The following is a 16,739-nucleotide window of genomic DNA, read 5'->3' on the forward strand; positions in this document are numbered from 1 at the left end:
GTGTGTGTGTGTGTGTACTTGTGACTATATATAGAAAAAATCTGCAGACAAATGCAGCCAAGTGAAAATCTTTTTTTTTTTTAATGTTTGCAGGGTTGACTTGTCTGAATTGTTCTCAATTTTTCTCTGTGAAACACTGATAAAAAATTGTGCCTGAAGGTAGGGGTAGATAGCAGAATGGTTATGCAAAGAGACTCTCATTCCTGAAGCTCCAAAGTCTCAGGTTTGATCCCCTGCACTATCATAAGCCAGAGCTGAGCAGTGCTCTGGTAAAAAAAAAAAAAAAAAAATTAGAAAAAAAAAGTGCCGTAAGCCTGTATTTCTGGGGTGTGTTGCACCTGAGCAAAAGACTCAGGGGAAGAAGGAGGTTTAGAAAGTTTGTCAGTCCTGTTGCATGTTGATGGAAAAGGACCTACCTAGGTTGGGGGTGAGAGCATTCTGCAGATACCTTTCGTGGGGAGACGAGAAATTATACCAGTGTGTCAACACTGTACTGTAAAGCATGGATACCTCCAATAAAAATCATTAAAACATTGTATTTATCTTCACATCAAGGAATGAAAGAAATGAGTACCAAATATTTTTGATAAGTATTTTATTCATTTTGATCGAGACAGAGAGAAATTTAGAAGGGAGTGGGAGATAGAAGAAGAGAGACCTACCCGCAGCACTGCTTCACTGCTTGTGAAGCCTTCCTCTTGAAGATGGGGACCAGGGGGCTCGAACCTGGGTCCCTGTGTTAACAATGTGCTCTACCCGGTGTGCCATCGCCTGTCCTAGTAGTGGCAAGTTGTTAATGAGTATCCAGTCTGATGTTTCAGACATGGAGATCCTTGCCACCTCACATCCTGCACATGGAACTTGGCCTAAAGCCAGTGGACACAGTACAGTTTAGCTTGGCTAACCAGCTAGTAAGTGACAGCCTCAGCAGACAGCGTTTTGACACGCTAATCATTCCCAGACATAAGTCAAACCACTAGGGTGGGAACTAAAAGTTCAGCCTGAACTGTCAGTCAATTTGCTGTATATTATCAGACATTAGGGCAAGTCTTTGTTGGCAGTGGTGCAAGTGCTCAGGGCTAAGTATGGCTCAGATACTCCTTTCTTTAGTTATTTGGATAATTTACCCCTTTTATCTAAAAGCATTCTTAGACACTTGGAAGATATGGCCAGGTTCAAATGTCTGGAGAGAAGCCAGGAGGTTTAAAATGGAAAGTAATTTCTTGAGATACAAGAGTTAGCAACAGTACAGTGATTCAAGATTGATTGGAACCTTGGCAAGTTTCTGAAGTTTTATGGATTCTTAATACTAGAGTAGAAATCGTGTTCAAAATACGGTAAATGAAAACAAACACCTTTCAATGTGTCTGCTTCCACTGACTGTATTTCTACTTAAGCAGTTTAAAAGATTTTGTGACTCGACATGAACAGATAATGGTTCAGTGGTGCTGTCACGAAGATTTCCATTTATATGTGCATACTTTCCAAGTAATTTTCTTATTTCAAGGGGCTAATTTTTTAAGTTTCACCATAGAAACTAATGTGCAAATAGGATTTAACAGAAATTTGCCTTGAAGCAAATTGAACTCCACACCATCTATTCAGTTAACTGTGTAATTACCTATAAAGCCAACTTTTTTTTTTCTACTGAAAATATTTTTCCTTCCCATTTATTTTGTGAATGTTAAGATTTTCATGAATGATGACTACTTTTCTGAATCTAGATTTCCCGTTCCTGTTTTCATATGTAGAAATTCTCTTCTATATTTTACATTAGAGCAAAGATACATTTTATCCAATATTGGAAGCTGTCTAAGGCAGTGAAGTAATCATGAAGCCTTTTTCATTTAACAAGCATTATTTTCTTGGAAATACTGAAAATCTCTTTCCCTGTCACTCAGTGAGGGGACAAATAAAAAGACTGTTTTATTCATAAAGGAGGGAGAAGTTTCTTAAATAGAAAGAATGCTTTGGAAAATATGAACAGTTGAACAGTTTCTGAATAAAGAAGAAAATTGTGTTTATGTGAGGCCCTTTTTTGGGTTCACAATTTATGCTTTATGGACACAATAAAGAGAGCATTCTTTTCTCCAAATGTTTGTGAAACTACTGGTAAATCTCCGGTGATATCTGAAAGTCATTTTTGCAGATGTGAGTTCTCTCTACGTAGGGCACCTTTCTGCAACACAATTATCATTGTATTGGGGAGAATAAACACATGGAAAGATAAGATTCATTGCATATGACTTTTATCTTGTTAGCTTTCATGTTGAAAGTGATTTGAAGGACATTAGCTCATGGTAAAGAAACTTTCTTGGGCTTTTCTTTGACTTATTTCAAAGTGTGAGTACAAACTGATTTAAATTACCAGTATTCAGTTACATTCTTTTTGAATGGCTGTTCATGATCTTTGCCAAGTCAATGCTCCCATTTGGAGAGAAGCTATTTTAGTTCCACTCCAGAAAGGTCTTCTAATGAAGAAGAGAATTTTCTTCCTTCTGACATGGAACAACACATGAGGAGTGCTTTCCATCATAAAGTTTAAGTCCAGTGTATTCCAGTATTTTGCATATTAAATTATATAGACAGCTTTGAAATGAATATCACAGAATTATTTCCCACGATAGGAATAAACGGCATCAAGTTCCTAACTTTCATTGAAAAGTGACAGAAATCACCCACTGATAGCTCGATGATAACCTGTACCATTTCAGACTAAGGAAACTTCTACAGTTTTAATCAGTTCCTCCAAAGGACAAGCATTTATCTCCACATTTGTTTTTATTGTTGCTTAAGAAAAAAAATAAAACCTTGGGGGCTGAGCGGTGGCTCACCTGTTTGAGCGCACATGTTACAGTGCACAAGAACCCAGGATTGAGCCCCTGGTCCCCACCTGCAGGAGGAAAGCTTTGCAAGTTGGTGAAGCAGTGCTGCAGGTGTCTCTCTGTCTCTCTTCCTCTCTATCACCGCCCCCCTCTAATTTCCAAGTGTCTAGCCAATATATAAATAAAGGTTAAAAAAAAAAAAAGGCAATCCTTGAAAAAACAGGGATGGGGTGGAAGGTAGATAGCATAATGATTATGCAAGGAGACTCACATCTAAGGCTTCAAAGACCCAGGTTCAATTCCCTGCCCCACCAAAAGCCAGAGCTGAGCAGTGCTCTGTTAGGAAAAAAAAGGTAAGTACCAGGTGTTTTTTTCTTTTCTTTTGTTTCATTTTGTTTTTTTAGATAGTAATGGGATTTCCATTATCCTGAGAAAAGGAATAGGTTACACTCCATAGTTATTTTTATTTTGACTATAATGGGACAAAGCTCACTTTGACCCAGTGAACTGAACTCTGGAATTTCTGGATGAAGTAGGCACAAAGAAGCCTTGCAGGCCTTGATCCTCTATCTGCAGCTGATGGGTGTTGCAGTTGATAAGAATCATTGTCCTAATTCTTAGAGACATCCCAGATGTACACACAGGCCCTTCAGAGAAAGCAGGGACACTTCCCACCTCATAACCCAGTCTGGGTGAGGCGGAGGAAGAATGGACAGAGAGAGATCTATTTGGATTTGTAATTGCTACTTTTCTTTCAATGCCTTCATTTGCAGTGTGAGTTTATACAACTTGAACTAGTGAATGAAACCATAGGGTTCCATTTACATGTAAAAAAGCACAGAACAGAACACAACTAATCTGTAACATTAGAAAAAGTCTAAATATGATTGATTTGGAGGGGAAGAGAATGAATAAGAAGGGGCACACAGGAGTTTTGGGGCTTAGTAAGATTTTTACCTTGACCTTCATACTGGCTCACTTGAGTATTCAGCATATGTCACTGAGCTGTAAACTTACATTTTGTGTACTTTCCATTACAAAAAGCATTAAAGATTTTAATGAAAGAGAAAAAAAATTCTTCAATTTTGGCAATGGGATTTACAAAAAAAATTCTTATTTTTGCGAAAACAATTTCTATCGGGCAGAGGTAGATAGCATAATGGTTTTGCAAAGAGTCTCTCGTTCCTGAAGGCTTCAGAGTCCCAGGTTCATTCCCCTGCACTACCACAAGCCAGAGCTGAGCAGTGCTCTGGTAAAAAAAGATAAAAAAAATAAATAATTTCTATCTCTCAAATAGATGTTGTGTTCTGTGTTTACTTTGAGTTGGGTGTATTCTGCAGAAAGGAAGGAATTCAGTTGGTAGGCAAGAAAAAGCAGTATGAAGGCTTTAATATCTGACCCGCTAGACAGGGTTTTGAAACCAGAATGTCAACCTGTCTGATTAACTAGTTATAGACTATGTTAGTATGTGATCACTCACCCCCCCCCCATACTTGTTTCTTTTCAGCATTATTTTCGGACCCAAACTGCAGTGAAATGGAATACATTACACCAGTGTTTGCATATCTGAATAAACCCGACTCATCCGAGCACATAACACATTCCACCTGCAAAACTCCATGCCAGAGTTATGCGTTAGTGATGTTTCTCATTTTGTACAAATGTAAAGCACTGGGAGAAACCTTGATGGTAGTTCTTTTGCCTTCCTATTCATAAGTATCCTACTTCCACAGAAAAAGTTATGACAGTCAGGTGATGGTCCACCCAGTTAAGCACATATAGCTCTAAGCACAAGGACACAAGCAAGGATCTGGGTTCGAGCCCCCTGGATTCCCACCTGCAGGGAAGATGCTTCACAAGTGGCAAAGTAGGTCTGAAAGTGTCTGTCTTTCTCCCTATCTTCCCCTCCCCTCTAAATTTCTCTCTGTTCTATTCAATAAAGTGGAAAAGGAGAAGATGAAGGAGAAGGAAAAGGGAGTGAAAAGGAAAGAAAAGATAAGAGAAAAGAAAAGGCCACAGGAGCAGCGGATTCCTGGTGCCAGCACCTAGACCCCAGCAACAATCCTGGAGGCAAACAAAAACAGAAACAACCCAGAAAGTTGCTTCAAAAAGACATTGTAACAGAAACATTGTAAGAGTATTAAGAAGCAGATCAACAAAGCGGATAACTTTAAACTACTTAGTTTTCCTTAAAGATTTACTTTCTTTTCAAAGGAAAATAGTCGTATTGATAGCTACTTCATAGTTTTGAAAGGGAAGTGGGAGCTGACCCCTTGTAGGTAACATGGAGTGTGCCGTCCACAGAGAATTTAACAAACAGTAATAGAGTTCAAGACCATTTGAAAGCGTAAAAAGTGAGAAAATGCTTGTCCCCATGGGCAACCCGTGTCCAGCAACCCTACAGGTGGCAATTCAAAACAATACAGTCTAGAGACACCTGGGAAGACGCAAGGGAGCAGGAGTAGCGCCAGCATAATGAGGATCACCTTTGGTGATTCCGCTGCAATCAGCTTGAACTGAATGCTTTCTAAAAGCCTGATCTTAATGCTAAAACACAGTAATCACTGAATCCTAGGAGCAGTTCTATGAAGCGGATGCCATTGTCACCATTGGATGCACCACTGGACAGTGGAAGAACTTACTGTGGGAGGGAAGTGGCCTTTTCCAGTGTTGCCCATATGGAAAGTTGTAGAATGGGGGGTATTCCAACCCCAACTATGCTTCTGAACCAAGAAGCTGCCCTAAGCTTTCTCAGGAGTTTTAAGAGCTAATTTGGGAGTTGGGCGGTAGCGCAGCAGTTTAAGCACACACGGCACAAAGTGCAAGGACTGGCATAAGTATCCTGGTTCGAGCCCCTGGCTCCCAATCTGCAGGGGCGTCGTTGCACGAGCAGTGAAGCAGGTCTGCAGGTGTCTATCTTTCTCTCCTCCTCTCTGTCTCCATTCCTCTCTTGACTTCTCTCTGTCCTATCCAACAACGACAACAATGGCAACAATAACGACAGCAACAAGGGCAACAAAATGGGAGAAAATGGACTCCAGGAAAACTAATTTGGGGGCTGGGCAGTAGCACAGCAGGTTAAGCGCACATGGTACAAAGTGTAAGGATCCCGGTTCCAACCCCCGGTTCCCCACTTGCAGGGGGGTCGCTTCACAAGCAGTGAAGCAGGTCTGCAGGTCTTTCTCTCCCCCTCTCTATCTTTCCCTCTCTGGCTATCTCTCTGTCCTGTCCAACAACAATGACAGCAATAACAACAACAACAATGATAAATAACAATTGCAACAAAAGGAAAAACTGGCCTCCAGAAGCAGTGAATTCGTAGTGCACTCACAGACCCCCAGCAATAACCCTGGAGGCAAAAAAAAAAAATAACAAAAACAAAACCAACAACAACAAAAAACTAATTTAACTGCCTTAAGCAGTTGGGAATGGTTACCCAGGCATAGCCCAAGATTTGCATATGTGAAGCTCTGAGTTCAGTCTCTGGCAAAGCAGTGAAGCTGTGTTCTAGTTTCTCTCTCTCTCTCTCTCTCTCTCTCTCTCTCTCTCACACACACACACACACACACACACACACACACACACAGGAAATGATAAACAAAACGAATGTTTAAAAACATGTAAAGATGGATGTGCACGGCACTGTGAGATGAGATGTTAGGTGATCTAGTGCCATTGGCATGTCATCCCCAGCTTCCACTGTCTTGCACCCAGCACTGCAAAAATAAGCAATCTATATTAAAGGTGATTGGAAAGGGAGTAGAAGATAGATTAAAAAAAAAAAAGCAGACAGGACAGATAGCATAATGGTTATGCAAAGAGACTCACAGCCCAGGTTCAATCCCCTATACCACCGAAAGCCAGAGCTGATCAGTGCTCTGGAAAAAAAAAGAAAAAAAAATATATATATGACTCTCAATTTATTTCAGCCTGTTTTGAAGGATTTGCAGCCTCCAGTTTGATTCATAACAGTATAAGAAATAAGAATAATAGGCAGAGTAGAACCTCCAGTTATATTCTCTAAGAAAATAAACTACAAATTGTGCTGCCAAGAACATATGTGTACACAGATCTTTTTGGATGGATGTGTTGGGTTCCTTAGGATATATCCCCAGGAGGGGAATTGCAGGGTCATAGGGTAGGTCCATTTCTAGCCTTCTGAGAGTTCTCCAGACTGTTCTCCACAGAGGTTGGACCAATTGACATTCCCACCAGCAGTGCAGGAGGGTTCCTTTGACCCCACACCCTCTCCAGCATTTGCTGCTGTTACCTTTTCTGATGTGTGACATTCTCACAGGAGTGAAGTGATATCTCATTGTTGTCTTGATTTGCATTTCTCTGACAATCAGAGACTTGGAGCATTTTTTCATGTGTTTCTTGGCCTTTTGGATCTCTTCTGTGGTGAATATTCTGTCCAATTCCTCCCCCCATTTTTGGATGGGGTTATTTGTTGTCTTGTTGTTGAGTCTGGTAAGCTCTTTATATATGTTGGTTATTAAACTCTTATCTGATGTATGGCATGTAAAGATCTTCTCCCATTCTGTGAGGGGTCTCTTGATTTGGGTAGTGGTTTCTTTTGCTGTGAAGAAGCTTTTTAATTTGATGTAGTCCCATAGGTTTATACTTGCCTTAGTCTTCCTTGTAATTGGATTCGTTTCATTGAAAATGTCTTTAAAATTTATGCGGAAAAAAGTTCTTCCAATATTTTCCTCTAAGTATCTGATAGTTTCTGGTCTAACATCCAAGTCCTTGATCCACTTGGAATTTACTTTTGTATTTGGTGAAATACAGTGATTCAGCTTCATTCTTCTGCATGTTTCAACCCATTGTTTCCAACACCATTTGTTGAAGAGACTCTGCTTTCCCCATGTAATAGTCTGGGCCCCTTTGTCAAAGATTAGATGTCCATAGGTGTGGGGCCTCATTTCTGGGCTCTCAATTCTATTCCACTGGTCAGTGTGTCTGTTCATGTTCCAGTACCAAACAGTTTTGATGACAATGGCCCTATAGTATAGTTTGAGATCTGGCAGTGTGATGCCTCCGGTTCTGTTCTTTTTTCTCAAGATTGTTTTGGCAATTCTAGGTCTTTTCTGGTTCCAGATAAACATTTGTAGCATTTGTTCTATTCTCCTAAAAAATGTGCTTGGGATCTTGATGGGGATAGCATTAAATTTGTCCAACAACAGATGAGTGGCTGAGCAAGTTGTGGTATATATACACAATGGAATACTACTCAGCTGTAAAAAATGGTGACTTCACCGTTTTCAGCCGATCTTGGATGGACCTTGAAAAAATCATGTTGAGTGAAATAAGTCAGAAACAGAAGGATGAATATGGGATGATCTCACTCTCAGGCCGTAGTTGAAAAACAAGATTAGAAAAGAAAACACAAGTCGAACCTAAAATGGAATTGGAGTATTACACCAAAGTAAAAGACTCTGGGGTGGGTGGGTGGGTGGGGAGAATACAGGTCCATGAAAAATGACGAATGAAATAGTGGGGGTTGTATTGCTAAATGGGAATCTGGGGAATGTTATGCATGTAAAAAAAACAAAAAAAGGAAGAAGAAGTAGAAACGCAAAGCAGAAATTGACTGAGTTTGGAGTATGGCACCAAAGTAAGAAAGCAGAAGTATACTAGAGTTTGCAGTGAGTACCTCCCTAATACTTCCTCTCCACTTTTCCAAGCTTTGGGTCCATGATTGCTCAACAATTTGTTTGGCTTTGTATGTTAACTCTCTTTTCAGTCACCAGGTTCCAGGTGTCATCAGGATGCCAGCCAGACTTCCCTGGATTGAAGACACCACCAATGTGTCCTGGAGCTCAGCTTCCCCAGAGACCCATCCTACTAGGGAAAGAGAGAGGCAGACTGGGAGTGTGGACCGACCAGTCAACGCCCATGTTCAGCGAGGAAGCAATTACAGAAGCCAGACCTTCTACCTTCTGCAACCCTCAATGACCCTGGGTCCATGCTCCCAGAGGGATAGAGAATGGGAAAGCTATCGGGGGAGGGGGTGGGATATGGAGATTGGGCGGTGGGAATTGTGTGGAGTTGTACCCCTCCTACCCTATGGTTTTGTTAATTAATAAAAATAAAAAAAAAAAAATACATAAAAAAAAAAAAAAAAAGAAAATAAACTACAGTCTAATTCCCCACTGTCAATAAAACAAGAACAGCCTTGACAAAAACCATAACGCCTTTATGCTTTATCTTCTTTTTTTTTTTTAAATTTTTTATTTAAGGAAGGATTAGTGAACAAAGGCATAAGATAGGAGGGGTACAACTCCACACAATTCCCACCACCCAATCCCCATAACCCACCCTTATGCTTTATCTTCTTAAGTATGGGGTGTGTGTGTGTGTGTGTGTGTGTGTGTGTGTGTGTGTGTGTGTGTGTGTGTCTGACTGTCTGTCTTGTATACCCCCAGTTTATCTCAAGCACTCTACGGGTAAGCCTGGTATGTCCTAGTCCACACCATCACCAGTGCACCATGGGCCCTCTCCTCGCTGCCCCAGGGATAAGGCCCTGTGAACAGTCCTGTGCCCTTATAGCCACCTACCACAGAGACCAGTGGAGGGGGAGCAAAGTCTTGCAGGCAGGGCAGGCAGCTAAGTGTCTCTTTGCACTCACCCCTCAGCCTAGATGTGGCTCTAGATGAAGCAGTAATTCGATTTTGTAGCCTTTAACACTATCCCTCTGTTTCCCTCATTTATCTGTTTCAATGGGAAAGAAAGGCACACTGCTTCCACTGGAATCACTGGTTTCTTCCTCTAGAGGCCTGTATTTTGCTTCATCCTGAGCACACAGGGAGAGAACATCCTCTCAGGGTCATGGTTCTTTGACAAGATCCTAGGACAACATCAGAGGTGGGAATAGAAGGCATGCTGGGAAAAGAGAAGGGTCCTTCCTCATCATACTGGAACAAACACACATCTGCAACCAGCTGCCTGCGGCGAATGGACGAGCAGACCACATAAACTGTACGTTCATACAGAAATTTAATTAACCTTTCAGAAAAAAAAATTAAAATCTCCACAATTCTGCACACTCAGATCTCCTCTGACTTTAGCCAAAGCAAGTTCAGCCTGGTAAGCTCTAAATTAAAGCTAAACTTGTCACCTTTGGCAATTTCTCGGGAAAACTGTGACTTCCACTTTCATGAAGATTTTAATTTTAAATAATATCAAGCCCCGGTAAAAAGGGTGCCTGGTAGCACAGGTTCACATAGAAATGTGAGAGCTCTCTTTCGTATGACTTCATATCTTTTAGATTTCCACACATAATACTTTTTAAGATTAAAAAAAAAAAATTAAAACCAGGGTGGGGTGGTGGCGCTCATGTTACAATGCACAGGGACCCAGGTTTGAGCCCTTGGTCCCCACCTGCAGGGGGCAAGCTTTGCAAGTGCTGAGGCAGTGTTGCAGGTGTCTCTCTTGTCTCTCTCCCTCTCTATCACCTTCTTCCCTCTCCATTTCTGGCTCTCTCTACCCAATACATAAATAAAGATAATTTAAAATAATTAAAAAATTAAAACGTGTAGAAATTGACAGGGTACTGAAAATTAAGCAATTTAAATTTTCTCTTTATTTTTAACCATTGTCTATATTCTAGATGGATTGTCCTGACAACTTTTAAAGCCAGAAATGCTAATTAGTCCAGAATTATTTTATGATGCTTCCCCCACTGCACCAGTTTTCAAGAATCTTATTCTTATAGGCCAGAGTTTGAAGAACATTTTTTTCTTCCTCTTTCTTTTTTTGCTTCCAGGCTTATCACTGCAGCTTGGTGCTTGCATTATGAATCCACGTCTCCTGGTGTCCATTTTTCCTTTTTTTTTTTTTAATTGGAAAGGACAGGAAGAAATTAAGAGGGGAGGGGAGGGCAAAGAGGTAGAGAGAAAGAGAGACACATGCAGACCTGCTTTGTCACATGTGAAGGGTACCCTCTGCAGGTGGGGAGCCAGAGCTCAAACCCTACTTCTTGCACAGGTCCTTACTCATAGTACTATGCACATCACTGGGTACGCCACCACCTGGCCCCCTTACGAAATTTTCTAAAGGATCAGGCAGTGAACATTTGAGATGTTGCAGTCACCTCTGTCATGACTTCTCAACTCTGCCACTGCAGCGAGAATTCAGTCATAGTCAATACAAAAACAATACTGACTGTGCTCCAGTAAAATTGTATTTACAGAAGTCAAGAGTAGGTTGAATTTGGCCCGTGGATGATCATGCATCACTCTCTCATTTGGATTAGACTGAGGGAAAGTTGAATCTGGTCTCTTATCTGCCATAGGTATTGGAAAATGATAATTTAGAGAAAAAGCAACAATACGCAACTATAAACAAGCAATTTTTTTTATTCAGTTGTATGATGTTAAATGCAGCAAATACATCTTCAGTGTCTGGAAGTTGCTAAGTTTTGCTGTGAAGCACAGGGATATGCTTATCCTCTCCCCACACAGCACATTTATAGGTGTTGATGTTGAACACAAGTAGAAAGGGCATATCCTATTTGTGAGTCTGATGGCTAAAGAAAATGTTCTACTTATAAGGAAGGTCTTCATTTGACAGAGACTGAACCTAAAGAGGCCCGATGCACCTTAAAAAGAAGAAAAAAAAGCACTTCTGTCATTACCTAAGACTCACTCAACTTCAAAAGGGCACTAAAATGCCATGCTCTGAAAGACAGTAACAGAGGAAACGCATGAGGTATGTTCAAATGACACAAAAGAAACTGAGCATACAGGTTTAAGGAAAATTAATTCAAGTATAGTCTTTGTATCAGGAATAGTGGCGCATGTTCCCAAGTAAAGAAGATGCTGCAAAGGGTGAGGGGAAAAAAAATGGAAGCTATGGTCCTGGGGAGTCCCACAAGAGGGCTTATGATGATGTTCCTAATGGAAGTGACCAGCGATGGGGGAGAGGGGAAGCTAGCTGTTAGAGGTCTAGGCAGTGGTAGGGACAGTTTCACTCTCTGAAGGGAGGCTGGCTCAGCCTACCCTGCCACTGGAGGGAGACTGGTCCTGAAATGAGTGCAGCCTAGAACGTTCCCAGATGTGGCCATGGACTGTGAGCTCAGACTGACAGGGACTCAGAGTTTACACAGGCTCCTGTGCTAAATATAAATATATACCTCCTGTATTAATTGATGGAATGACTAGTTAATTTTATTAATAGATTTTTCTTTAAGTCTGGAAGCTACTTTTTGTCCTAATCCAACTTTCAAGCCTTATTCTCCGCTGACACCATCTTCCCAGACAATATTTTTAGTCCACCTGCATGTTAGCTATCAGGCTCAGGCAAAAATTAGTAAAGTCATGGGCCCCTAGAAACATACCTAAAATAGATGTCCCAGCTTCCCTCCATCTTAAGATCCCTATCTTCTGTTCTATTCCTACTTTATGGTTCCTGTTTATTAATAATTTTGTCCTGCTTTATATCTTCCTATCTTTCAAGTTGCTGATGCTACTATAATTCCATCTCGAGCTCCCTGGGAAGACGACCTCACCAATGTGCCTTCAAACCTCATCTCCCCAGAACTCTAGGGAAGCACAGAAACAGGCTAAGGGTATGGATCCACCTACCAACATCCACGCTCAGCAGAAAAGCAATTATAGAAGCTAGAACCCCCACCTTCAGCACCCCAGAAAGATTTCTGGTTCATACTCCCAGGAGAAATGTTAAGGGAAGATGACCAGAGAGGGGCTCTGAACTCCAATTCCATCAGGGCTCAGAGAGAAAAGAGGAAAAATATAGAAAGACGTTCAGAAGTAGTAACAGATGTAGGTGTGATTTGGAAAGACAGAGAAGGCAGAGCCATAAGGAAAAAAATGAGCATACATAAATAAACGTAGATAGTTATAGGAATAAAAGTCAGTCCATACCTGTGACCTTGGGAGAACTACTGCAGTTTTAAATGGAGGGAATGGAGATACAGAACTCTGGTGGTGGGGACTGATTGTGTAGGGTTATACCCCTGTTATCTCATAATTTTGTAAATCAATATTAAATCTCTAATAAAAATAAAAAACATACTAGTAGCTTCCTCAGAGCCCCACCCTACTAGGGAAAGAGAGAGGCAGACTAGGAGTATGGATCGACCTGTCAACGTCCATGTTCAGTGGAGAAGCAATTACAGAAGCCAGACCTTCCACCTTCTGCAACCCACAATGACCCTGGGTCCATGCTCCCAGAGGGATAGAGAATGGGAAAGCTCTCAGGGGAGGGGGTGGGTTATGGAGATCGGGTGGTGGGAATTGTGTGGAGTTGTACCCCTTTTATTCTATGGTTTCATTAATGTCTCCTTTCTTAAATAAAAAAAAAATGTACTAGTATGAGAAGGCAACCCATGTGGTAGGTAACCTAGTGTAAAAGCTGTAGGAAGAAGCGGAAAAAAAGGCAAAAATGAAATGTTATAATTGTTAAGCTCTCACATATATGAATAATGTGCAATTAGATAGAGAGGAAATTTACAATCTAAAGAAATTACATTAAAAAGAAGAAGGAAGAGGAGGAGAAGAAGAAGAGGAGGAGGAGGAGGAGAAGAAGAAGAGGAGGAGAAGGAGGAGGAGGAGGAGAAAGAAGTAGCTGAAGTGACAGCTCAGTGGATAGAGCAGTCTCCTGCCAACACAGGACTTAGGATGGAACCCCTCACCACACATGAGGTGCTGTGGTACTGCAGAGCTTCCTCTGTCTCCATCTGAATGAAACAAACAGTTGAGAATGGTGAAATGACACACACAAAATGGTGATGACATTAAAATAAACAAATACAAAAAAGATAAGTCATTACCTATATTAAACAGATGGATCCGGGTCAGGCCGTCAGGCACCTGGTTAAGCTGACACAATACAGTGCGCAAGGACCCAGGTTCAAGGCCCTGGCCCCTACCTTTTGGGGAAAAAGCTTCACGAGTGGTGAAGCAGGGCTTCAGGCGTCTCCCTGTCTCTTTGGTCCTCCTCCTCCTCCTCCTCCCCCGCCCCCAGTTTCCATCTGTCTCTATCCAACAATGTATATGCAAAGCAAACAAACAAAAGACGCATCCAACCAGCTTTTCTGAAAGACATGGTTCTCTCCACTCCAGTCATCAATTCTGACAAGCCTCCTACTATAAATATACCAGTCCCAGGGCTCTTGGTGTGCACAAACTATGAACAGGTCTAGCGTTTTCTCTCATTTCCTCTCAACTTTCTCCTCTTGGTAGTCTCGAATTTTTCCTCTGTGCTAATCCCCACAGTATACCTAACTAATTCCTCGGCATCCTGTTCTTTAGTCATATCTAACTGAACAAATACACAAGAAACTTTACCCAGGTAGCAATGGATATTCTGCGAATCCTGTTTTGAAAGCCAATGATTGCCCAACTACTCTTTGCTGATGAAGTTGTAGACCAGAGTGAACTATAGAAATGCTTTGTTTGTGGGGGCTGGGCAGCAGTGCAGTGGGTTAAGGGCACATAGTGTGAAGCATAAGGACTTTTCGAGCCCCCGGCTCCACGCCTGCAGGGGGTTGCTTCTTGGGAGGTGAAGCAGGTCTGCAGGTGTCTTATATTTCTCTCCCTCTCTCTGTATTGCCTCCCTCTCTTGATTTCTCTCTGTCCTATCCGGTAGCAATGACAACAACAACAGTAATAATAATAACAACGATATAGTGGTTTTTTTTTCAGTTGAAATACCAGATCTTTTATATATTTACTTTCTGCATTATCTCAATGAAATAAACCCTGCATTTTTGTATAATGCTCAATTTCCCTGTTGAAGAACAGAGCCTGGTCCAGAATAGGTGGTCAGTAAACATTTATTGAATAGATAAATGCTTTAGATCATTGGTGTCCTTTAAAAACATTGCACACTCTACATCTCTAATTCCAGTGCTAAGTCGCAGCGTTCCAGGGTATCTTCCTACTAAGCTGGACTGTACCATCACTTTATTTAGTGACAAGAGATGAAACTAAATGATATTTCTTGTCATGACAGCAATGCTATCAAGTTTTCATTAATTGATAGTTTTATTGGCCAACTATGCAGTGCAAACACCACAATGAATATGTGCAAAACCAGCACTTTTCACTTATGTGAAAACAGATACGTCCACTGTCCAGTTTCCAGGCTCATAAATGACTACTATGTTTATTTATTTATTTTTTAATCGTAACGATTCTTCAACCAAACAGTGGAAGGAATGGGAAGTAAAAGTCAAACTCTCTGAATACTGACTCCAAAAAAAAACAAAACCCGCAAGCGTGTTGGTAGGTTGGTGATCTAAACAGAGAGAAATATGATATTCAGAAGCAATGACCATCCTATAATTCAAGCAATAAAAGTAACAGAGTCATTAGTTGTCTCATTTAAAGGACTCTTTCTTCTCCTTCTTCTTTTTTGTGCAACAATAGGCAGCAAAGCCAAATGCTATAAATGTGAACTACAACTCCCTGTAAATTATACTGGGTCTCCATTTTTTCCCATACACCTTTGGTTAGCTGTGTTTTCAAGTGATTGGGGGGGGGAGTATATGCATTGACCGCTCATTGACCCAGCTGTAACTGAAAACTCCGTAATCAACTGACGACTTACCTGACATCCAGTCTAAAAACTGCTTCCCCACTGCAAGTAACCCTATGCCACTCAGAAGGACCCCCGATCATAAATGACAGCCTGGCTTCTTTCTTTCAACTAGTTTAACCTTCCCACTCTTGTTTATTTTATTAGCACCACTACCAGTCATGCAATTCAAGGAAAACAGTCATTCTCTCAATCTCCCTCATCTCTGATAAAATAAGCATTCCTGTCTAACTCCTGGCTGGTTTCTACTTCTGGCTGCTCTCCTCTCAAAATCCATACAATTTCCAGATCATTCTGGGAAAAAAAAATATATGATTCTGATTCATGAACTCAAAGCAGCACTGAACGGCCCAGCTTGTCAAGTTCAGAGTCTTCACTACGGCCTAGCTTGTCAGGTTATTAACCTGGGTGAAGCCTTTAACCGTGGGTCCCTTTGGTTTCTGTGTGAACTGTAAGACCCAGCACACTTGGCTGCCGTTCTCATTTGCCCACCATTGCCCCCCCCATACACCTTGGGGGCTACTCCCTGAAAGAATACATATCAATGGGTGAAAATTATGAACATGAAACCCTAAACCTTTCTGAATGTTAAAAATCAACATCTCTTTTACAAGAGGTCATTATTATAAGATCCGAAGAAACTGGTTTTCTTTCCCTTAACATACAGAATGGTGAAGAAGAAAAGTTCATAGTCACGGTCTTCCACATCTCCAAGTATTATTCCAGCAAGAAGGTGGCTGGCTCCAGCCAGCGATTCTGGCATCCCAAGCATCTCAACTGAACTTTCTGTGCAAGCGGAATTCTAACAAGGGCCCCCCAGGATTCCCAACCCACTAGTGAACACACCCTGCATAATCCCAGGACACTAAAGCCAATGGATTTTTCTTTTGTGATTAAGTAATTTTTATGACTCTGTAACCCACATTAGGGAGATTATCTGTATAGACCTATTCTAATCTCATGAATCCTTTAAGAGGAGGCAGTTTTCTCTGGCTGTTCTCCAAAAACAGTTGAAGCTTGCAGAGGAATTGATAAAGGATTTGGCTACAATATGGTGAGGAAACTTTTGGGAACCCACATGGGAATACCACAGGCAAGAACTGTGTGTGGTATCGAGAAACTTCTAGAAACAATTGGCTACCCTTGGCTTATAGCCAGGAAATAGGGATTTCAGGCCTGCCTTCCACCTGAATGAGCCTAGAAGTCAGTTCCCCAGGGGGCCTTGATCAGAAAATAGTCCAGTTAACACCTTAAGTGTGACAACCTGATTAGTGAGCCTAACTGAGCCTTGACAGACTACCTACAGAACTGTGAGTTGAGAAACGGCTGTTGTTTGTGGAAATTGATTAT

The 16,739-nt window shown here is 41.3% G+C and overlaps 1 protein-coding gene across 3 annotated transcripts in view; it reads right to left on the reverse strand.

The window, feature by feature from the left end:
* Window positions 1-16,739, reverse strand: part of FAM110B (family with sequence similarity 110 member B) — a 176,933-nt gene that overhangs the window by 95,677 nt on the left and 64,517 nt on the right. The window contains exon 3 of one of the 3 annotated variants that reach the window (XM_060201004.1): window positions 9,457-9,621. The exons of the other annotated variants lie outside the window; for them this stretch is intronic. The gene's annotated coding sequence lies outside the window, so the exon portion shown is untranslated. The remainder of the gene's footprint in view (window positions 1-9,456; window positions 9,622-16,739) is intronic. 3 annotated transcript variants of the gene reach the window in all.

Source organism: Erinaceus europaeus, chromosome 1, assembly GCF_950295315.1.
Source record: "Erinaceus europaeus chromosome 1, mEriEur2.1, whole genome shotgun sequence".
In the NCBI taxonomy this organism is placed as follows: domain Eukaryota; kingdom Metazoa; phylum Chordata; class Mammalia; order Eulipotyphla; family Erinaceidae; genus Erinaceus; species Erinaceus europaeus.